The sequence below is a fragment of the Ictalurus furcatus genome, chromosome 19, assembly GCF_023375685.1.
Source record: "Ictalurus furcatus strain D&B chromosome 19, Billie_1.0, whole genome shotgun sequence".
Classification (NCBI taxonomy): Eukaryota; Metazoa; Chordata; class Actinopteri; order Siluriformes; family Ictaluridae; genus Ictalurus; species Ictalurus furcatus.
The window spans coordinates 22,726,637-22,736,276 of NC_071273.1; positions in this window are offsets into that span (position 1 = coordinate 22,726,637).

Here is a 9,640-nt window from a genome sequence, read left to right on the forward strand (position 1 = left end):
CTCTCGCTCACTCTCTCTCTCTCTCTCTTTTAGTGCTTTCTCTATAGTGGAAACGTTCCCTCCTTTCTACCCACCATGCTTTTGTTTCTCTGACAGACGATCACTGGACCATACACTAGTTTCTCACACACACTCAGGCCCTGATCCTTATGCGTGTGTGTGTGTGTGTGTGTGTTTACTCGGAGAGGCTTTCAGTGTGAAAATGGGGTGACTGGAGGTGATAAGAGAGGAGAAAACTAGCTTTCACTCAACCTAAGCCACGGTTCAGATTTCATTTCCAAGCACGTTAAAAGGTTAGGATAACGTAGTTCAGTTCCATCGACTTGGATCCTTTTGCGTAAAAGCGTGAAAACAGGAAACGGCCCGTCGGATGCAGTGCAATCCCTTCAACTTCTACCTTATTGTGCATTTATAGGGGTTAAAATGTGAACGTAATATGAATAAGATTCCTAAGTAAGGAATAAAACATAACGTGGGACGCTGTTAATGGAAAATAATCAATGGTGTCACGTAACGAAGCGGAGTTACTGCTACCGTCCCAAAGTGTTTTATTCCTCTCATACCACAGCAATTTGCCAATGACTAAAATTTCATATGAATGTACTTTTGAACAATTTAAACGTGTCGAACGTGCGTGAAAACAAGTTACTTCCTGTTCTCGTTCACTTTGTAGCAGCGCTAAACAGTTGTTCCCGCACGCGCCTCTCATTCTGCTTCACGAAGTTAATAAAAATGCAGCTTGTCATGCTAGCGAGAAGCCACGAAGCGGTCCTGAAGATGCCTGAAAACTTAACGTTGCGGCTTTATCCATGTTACAAAGCGCTGACAATGGAAACTCCTTCCATCCATCCATCCATCCATCCATTTTTGCACCACTTATCCAAGACAGGGTCGCGGGGGAGCCTGGAGCCTATCCCAGGGGAATCGGGGCACACGGTGGGGGACACGCTGGATGGGGTGCCGACCCATCGCAGGGCACAATCGCACACACATTCACACACTACGGGCAATTTGGAAATGCCAATCAGCCTACAGTACAGCGCATGTCTTTGGACTGTGGGAGGAAACCAGAGTACCCGGAGGAAACCCCCGAAGCATGTGGAGAACATGCAAGCTCCACACACACGGGGCAGACGCAGGAAACGAACCCCCAACCCCAAACCTGCTAACCACTAGCAGCTAATATATTTAACTGACTGTTGCTAAGGAACATGTACAGCTAGCTAGCTAGCTAGTCGAGGAGTCTTGCTAGTTACATTTCCATGATATTATGTGAAAGAAGTAGAGCTCCCCAAACTCCTGGAGAAAACTGACCTGATCTCATTTACCTGTCGCTAACATGGTCACACTTCTAGTTCTCATTAGAAGCATTAGCATTTTGTTTGGTTGGGGGGGGATTAAACTCTACATCTATTTCAGCTCAGCGAGTGGATCGTGGGAGGATGTTAGCGTTAGCTCTCTGGAGGTTACAGATGGTGACCTGCTTATCTTCTTTGCTGAATTCCAGAGTCCAGCCCACGGACGTTATGTGTTTTGCAGAGCATTTAGAGCTCCATTCAAGAGGGACACAGTGCTAACATAGCATACTCCTATTATTACTGTAGCTTCTCATTTTATCCACAGCTTTCCAGCTTGAAATTTGCGACACCTTTTCTGGGATGTATCGTGTATGACATACAACAGGGTTCAATTCCATATCAACATAAATACTGTATATTTACACACATACATATCCCCCCGAAAAACATACATAGTGCATTTTCACTTCAGCTGCAGATATAATGGCAAAACTGATTGTAAAGACCAAATGCTCTACAGACAATAAATTGAGTCATAAGGAATAAAACGCTGCAGGAGGCGCTGTCATGGGAAAATAATCAGTGACAGCGCGATGCGACTCTTACCGCCGCAAAGCCGATTATTTTCACCACATCGAAGTGTTTTATTCCTCTTATATGACATCAGTTTGCCAAGGATAACATTGTATTTCTGAAAGATTGACACATTTTATCCATTTAGAGTTTCATTTAATGCCGTTTAACGAGGTACTTCCTGTTCTCACTTACGTTACAGCAGCTACAAACAGTCATTTCCTCATCAGCAAATCTTCTGACACTGGAGACTCCTTACATAAATGCTAAATAATGAAATCTAAACGATTTCCAGAGAAATGTTGGGATTTCTTTGCTTTAACATGATCGTATTCTGGAGATCGGAGGAGTTCTGAAGCCTGAAATGCAAAAATAAAGCGAAAAACTGTTAACCGTATGCATCCAGATAAAGATCTGCTTCTAATATTCCCAGCTCTCCCAGCTCAATTGTTGTTGTTGTTGTTGTTTTTTTTTAAAAAATGATTTATTTTCAAAGCACAGGCGATGGAGACGGTTCCTCAGTGTAGGAGGACAAAATGTTCCCACATGAAATCGAACATTTTTATATTACTATAAAATATTTTTTCATTTATTTTATTTATTTCTCGTTTTTTAACCTAAAAGCCAGATTCCAGTGGAATCCTTACTAACACTTCGAACAACTCCTACACTAAAAGTTTTCTGTACCCATACAAGCTGAAAACAGAAAGGTTTCTGAAATTATTCAGGACTTCTATAATGCTATATGTTGAAGTTTAATACTATACATGTACAATCGATGGGGGCATGGTGGCTTAATGTTTGCATCTCGCACCTCCGGGGTCGGGGGCTCGATTCCCGCCTCCGCCCTGTGCGTGTGGAGTTTGCATGTTCTCCCTGTGCTTCAGGGGTTCCTTCTGGGTACTCCAGTTTCCTCCCCCAGTCCAAAGACATGCATTGTAGGCTGATTGGCGTGTCCAAACTGTCTGTAGTGTGCGTTTCTGCCCTGCCTTGTGCCCCGAGTCCCCTGGGATAGGCTCCAGACTCCCCCACGACCCTGCGTAGGATAAGCAGAGAAGAAAACGGATGGATGGATGGATCTACAAGCAATATTATATTATTTACTTTAGATCTTTAGGCTAGTCATATAACATTTTCATAATTCTCTCTCTCTCTCTCTCTCTCTCTCTCTCTCTCTCTCTATATATATATATATATATATATATATATATATATATATATATCTAGCGAGAGAGAGAGAGAGCGAGAGAGAGAGAGAGTCTGAATCTTGCTTGACCATTTACTGCTCTGTTTTTGGAAATTGTATCCCCATGCCATTCCCTACGAGAAGCAGTAGTCATGTGTACATTTGTTATCATGTCAAAACACAGTAAAATTATATTTATACCGTTGTTTAGCCATTTACGACTCGGTAATTTTACCAAAGTGGTCAATTTACTCACAGTTCCCGTCGCACCGTGCCATGCGCAAAACCAGCACACTCTAATTAAACTGTGATGTATACGCTATAATGCTTGCAACATATTTTATTTATTTTATTCCAGGTACGTAGCACCGAACCTAAGCAGAACAAAGCTACCGTTACAGTTAAGTCAAACTGTTTTCCCCTGTTTGTTCGTTTTCACAAACATTTGTGTGGGAAGAACCATTTTAAACGTGTCACTGTTAGAAATAATGTCATGGTATACCCTCGAGGTTTCAAGAGGTACCTATTTTGCAGGCCTGTATCTAAACAATCAAAGTCAGTGGTAATTACATGTGAGGGGGATTTAATCCTGAATGGATTGCAGATGATGCAGGTACATGAAAAACAAAAACAAAAAACCCACCCCGTGCTTTAAAGAGTCTTTTCAAAGGAGTGGTTTCTAAACCCTGCTTAAAGTGGAGCACTTTGCCAACAGCTAAACGCACACAGCTTGCATAAGCAAAGAGTAAACTCGAATGGCACAGGGAACTAAACGCATGTGCTTCAATCGGTGTGTGTGTTTAAGTGCAAGAGAAGAAAAGGCAGGTATAGTCTTGCTACTGCCTGGATGTCTGTAACTACCATCAATCTTTCAGAAAATGGGCTCGATCATCCTTCATGTGCTTTCTTCCGTTGTCGTGTCTCTTTCCTGGGAATACTCTCAATCACACTTTGTCATTGAAATCCTTGTACTTAAGATATATATATATATATATATATATATATATATATATATATATATATATATATATATATATATATATAACGTATATAATATATGCATTCGTGAGTAAAAGATTTTTTTCAGAATGTTACATTAAGGAAATCTTCAGTGTCCATGAACAGTTTGCAACACTGACCCTGGGTCAAAACATCATTGTCTCCCATGTGCTAATTCCCATCCACAAGCTAGCTCCTCCCATCACACAGCAGCTACTAACCAGGAAGGGTGAAGGCTAGCATGTGCTTCCTCTGAGACATGTGAAGCCAGACACGTCGAAAAGCAATGTACAGTAACACACTCGGAGGAAAGCTCTATCTGCCTTCGTCTGCATACATGAGCTCAGAGATGCCGACGATTATCAGATGCCGCTGTGATTGACAGTAGAGTATACGGTAATGCCATCTCTCCCGCCCAGCAAGTGTGGCCGATGACTGTGGCACTGTTAGGATTCGATCTCCCAACGTTAGGAGAGATACTGTTCTGTTGCGCCGCTCGAGAGTCATGTTATCTTTTGTCCTGAAACAAAAAGTTTTAATTTTTTTTTTTTTTTTTTAAATAAAACAAACATTGGAAGCGTTGCTGCCTCACAGCTCACCGGTTCAATCCTGAGTTTAGATTACTGTCTGTGTGGAGTTTTGCATCTTCTGGTGTCCCATCCAGGAAGTGTTCCCAGGATAAAGAGCTTACTGAAAATGAATGAAAAGATTAACAAAGTGAACAAAAGTGTAACCAGAGACAGTTAGGGTTAGGGAAGGACAAATCTTTATTGTGGTACTCCCAGTACTCCCAGTCCACGACTGTGATCAGTTAAAGCTCTATGTTGGCAGATCCGTTACCTGAAAACAGACAGGCTGAACTCACCGTCGTAAACCAACCAGAACATGCAATAAACAGAAACTAACCTTATGTCCAAAACGTACCCTACTGACTATTCCCTACTAACCACAAGTAACACACTTACCATTTTGAGTGTTACATTCATATTTCAAGCAGTGGCCTGTCTCTGCTGAATACTGACATGACTAATTATGAGGAATATTTGTGAGTAAACAAGACCCAGGTGCTAGCAATGATCTGAGCAGAACTGGGGCAGGAATTGAGGACAACAGGAAGCTGAACCATGAAGACAATTTGACAAAATGCAAAGGAAATTCGTAGCATGCTAGGAAAGTGTGTAGCTGTTAGCATTTTTAATAATGCTAGTTTCATGGATATAAAACTACCCTAATGAGTTCTCACTTGATTCCTCTGATGGTGGCGGTGTAGGTTCTGTGTGAAACCCTACATTAAAAAAATGGTTCCCCTACCAGAGAGGTTTCCAAGCAGAACCAATTTAGTGAGTGAAGAACCCATAACTATCCAAAGAACCCTCGACGAACCCAAAGTGTAATTGGTCTTGAGTGATACAATCCCTTGCATAAGTATTCACCCTCTTTGAAGATTTCTTCACGGTAGAACCCGAAACTGAAATGGACTTAATTGGGATTTTATATAAAAAAAAATCAAATAAAAAAAAACCCAAAACAATATATATTGCTATAACAATCTAGAAAAATTTTGACAAAGAAAAAATGTAGAAGTTGTGATTGCATAAGTATTCACACCCATTGCTGCGAAACCCCTAAATTAGTTCCAGTGGAACCAGTTGCCATCTGAAAATAAATTTTAATATTATGCTATCTGTCTATATGTCTGTATATAAATACACCTGCTTCTGGAAGAACCCATAAGTTGTCAGAAAATATATCTAGACAAACAGCATCATGCAGCCCAAGAAGCAATCAAAACAAGTCCGGACAAAGTACCGGAAAAGTATAAATCATTAGAATACAGCACAACTGCGACTTCGTCTAGAGGAGACGGTCCAGCAAAAGTCAGTGACTGGGTAAAGAGGGAATTAGTCAGAGGAGCAAGCATGAAGCCATGTCTAATTCTGAATATGATGCTCCCACCACCATGTTTCACAGCAGGGATGTTTTCACAGTGATGAGGATGGTTGGGGTTGGGGGTAGGCAGCATGATACATTAAGAGCCAGGCAGGTGTAAACTTTTAAACAGGATGATCAGTGTAAATTGTTAATATTTTGTTTAAAGAGCTTATTTTTTTAAATTCAGTACCGCCCTTCTGATGCTAAATAAGATAATTACATGTCTCCCAGAAGACAGAATAATAACAATTACACCAATCATCATGATGTTCAAAAGGATGATCCCCCCCCCCGGCTCTTAACGTATCGTGTCGCCTTCTTGAGCATCAGTGAGCGTTTGCACCTTTTGTAATAGTAGTGTACGAGTCCCTCAGACGTCCACAGTGTGAGAAGATGGATCTGAACATCATATAAACTCTGCTGGAAAGGGGTCAGGTATGCAGAAGATGCTGGAAAAGTAAAGAATGTGCAGGACCGGGAGGATTTTTCTGAAGAACAGTGAGCAGTTTAACTTCTCAGAACAAACAAGTGACTCATGAACAACTCTCACAAAACATAAACACATCATGTCGAGGATCACCCAGGCAACAACACACAGTATTAATAATCAAGGGTGTGTAAACTTTTGAACGGGGGAATGTTGATAGATTCAGCTATAATCTTGTCTTGTGGACTATAATGTAAACATCTCTTATGTGAAATAGTTTATTCAGGACAGGACTAAATAAACAACAACATGGGATTTTGTGACCCGTCTTATTTTGTTAACAGTATTAAGATTTAGCAGATTCTGCCAGGGGTGCGCAAACTTTTAGGCACCACTGTATATCATATTTTTAAAGCGCTGCACAAAGACAGTGAACAGAAATATTCCAGAGCTCGAGGCAGCGTGTGGTTTTGGTGTTACATCTAAGGAACTACACCTGCAATTACAGTAAGTAAGTGTCTATGTAAGTGCTCATTTATGGGATGTGAAGAGAGCTATTATAAACACATAGCCTGTCAGTAGGAATGTTATACCTGTACAATCTACACTCATGTCCTGTGGGGTGGGGGTGCGGTGGGGGGGGGGGGTCTCAGTCATTTCCTGTGTGAGCCCATCGTGTAGGAGCCTGTAACCACACAGCGTGCGTCTGCATCTCGGACTGCTGACTCAATTGCTGTAAACAATCTGGATGCAATTTAGAAGTCAAGAACGGTCGTTGGCTGATGTGGCTGTGTCTGCTTAAGTCTTGGCACTGCTTCTGATCTGATGGCTGCTTTCTCAACACACACACACACGCACACACACACAAGCTAATTTGTATGAAGAGTTTATAATTAAGGTCAAGCCTTTCTTACAACTTCTTTTACGCAAAACCCCAACAACGCTGTTCTAAATCATCATATAAGCGTCATAGTAAATGGACTAAAAACGTGTTTTTAACAAAGAGAAGCATACAGTCATTGTTATGGTGAAGGTTTCTGGGAGGAGACATTTAAGTTTACCGAAACAAGGAAAGTCAATCTAATCATCATCAAGAGAGAGAAAAAGCTGTTTGTTTACTGATAACAGGAACTAACTTGCTTCGCGGACTTTCCAAAACATTAAATTAAATGGTAAATGGCGCACTTATATAGCGCTTTTATCCAAAGCGTTTTACACTGGTTCTCATTCACCCATTCACACACACACCAAGGGTAGCAGAGCTGCCATGCAAGGCGCTAACTTGCCGTCGGGAGCAACTTGGGGTTCAGTGTCTTGCCCAAGGACACTCTGGCATGTGGAGTCACGTGGGCCGGGAATCGAACCTCCAACCCTACGATTAGTGGGTTATTAGTGAGCCACAGCCACCCCTTGTCGTACTAAATTGACAATCTTGACTAAATTGTACTAAATGGACCAAAAAGGTATTGTGTCACTCTGAAATAAAAAAAAAAAATTGCAATCATTGGTAAATTACTGTAGTGTAAGAGGAATAAAACACTTCGGGATGTGTTTCAGTAACTTTGCTTCTATATCCTATACCCAGCATGCGCCCATGTCTTTTATTCCTTACTTAACTAACAAAGTAAGTTAACACATGAATTCATCGATGTTTGTTTAAATTACAGACCCACCGATACTAAATTTCCCAGCCGATATCGATAAGCGATTATTCAGAGCGATACCGATAACCGATACCGATAGTTCTGCCTTTTATACCTTCTTATAAACGAATAATAATGAATTCCACAATTCTGAAAGAAATGCAAATAAAAACTTTATTCTCTCCATTTCAACAAGTTGCTTGACAGTAACTGCTCTCATCAACAGAAAACACATGACTCTAATTAACATGAACACATGAACTCAATTCTGAAGATTAAAGTAAGATTATTAACTTGTTGAATGTTATTCATTCATATTAATGTTGACTGAAGTATAAAAACCCTCCTGTTAGTCTCACATTCACTCTCCACAAACACAAGCATTTCTACTTCATCATTAAACATCAAACTGGTCGTATATAATATCGACTTTTTTTATACATTAACATTAACTGGATATGAAATACACTACTCTATAAATATATTTTCCTGTGCAATATATACTTTTTTGTCAACTCATCTTCATTTAAATCTTTCAACGGTGTACTGGCGCTTTAATTCAGCTCGAGCAGTGCGGCACAAATAATAATTTCGACTCGACGCTGAAACTCCCGCTTCACTGCTGCAGCGTCCGGTGTCAGATTTTATCAATGCAGAGATTACAGAGATTACAAACTGCAGTTTTGTCGTCGTTCCACACGAGAGACATCATCTTTACACACAGCACCAAATCCATGTGTTTTCCCGCCCTCTTTTGATTGACAGGAAATAATCGTCCCTGATCATCGGATGTTTCTAAGCGTGACAGATTGCCTTTATCGGCTGATACTGATACATCGGTGCATCTCTAGCTTAAATGTTAATGAAATGGACTAATTTAATACACAAACGCATTGACCTAAGTGTATTCAAACCAGGAGTAATAAAAAAAAAAGTCCACAGAAATGAACATAAAATGATAACGTCTTCCTAAATGTTGATCATTTATTGAAGTTTAGTCTCCGGGTATACGTATCGTAACCTGCTTCGGAGTCGATTCTGAATGTTTCCTAGGTAACAGCGACAACAACGTTCATTAAGATTGTGGGTTTCTTGTAGCTCATTATGAGCATTGGGGCATATTAGCCTTATTGTTTTTCTTTTATTTGATTGATTGATTTTATTTAAAAACTACACCCACGAATGACGTGTTCGTTCATCTGTTCGTGTAGAATTGTGTATCGATGCAGATGTTATCCTGGCGAACATGTTCACGTTAACATCATGTTAAATAATATCCATTAAGGGAAGACTATTGTAAAGCGTCACCAGAATTCTTATGATTTTTGCCTTAAACCGGCTCAGGTTTCTTGTGAGGCAGGAAGAGAGGCAGGTTTTCCATGACTGGGATTCATGAAGCTGAGGCCAGGTTTACATCTGTTAGATCCATCAGGACGTGTGTGAAATGACCTGTTACAAAGGCCAAACTCTGCAGCAAAGATCTGATATTCACCACCTGTTGAAGCACGGAGGCAGAAAGGAAAAGACAGAACGCGTAAGCCAAAGAACCGGGTTGTGCGAGACCGGTGGAGTGAAAAGCATC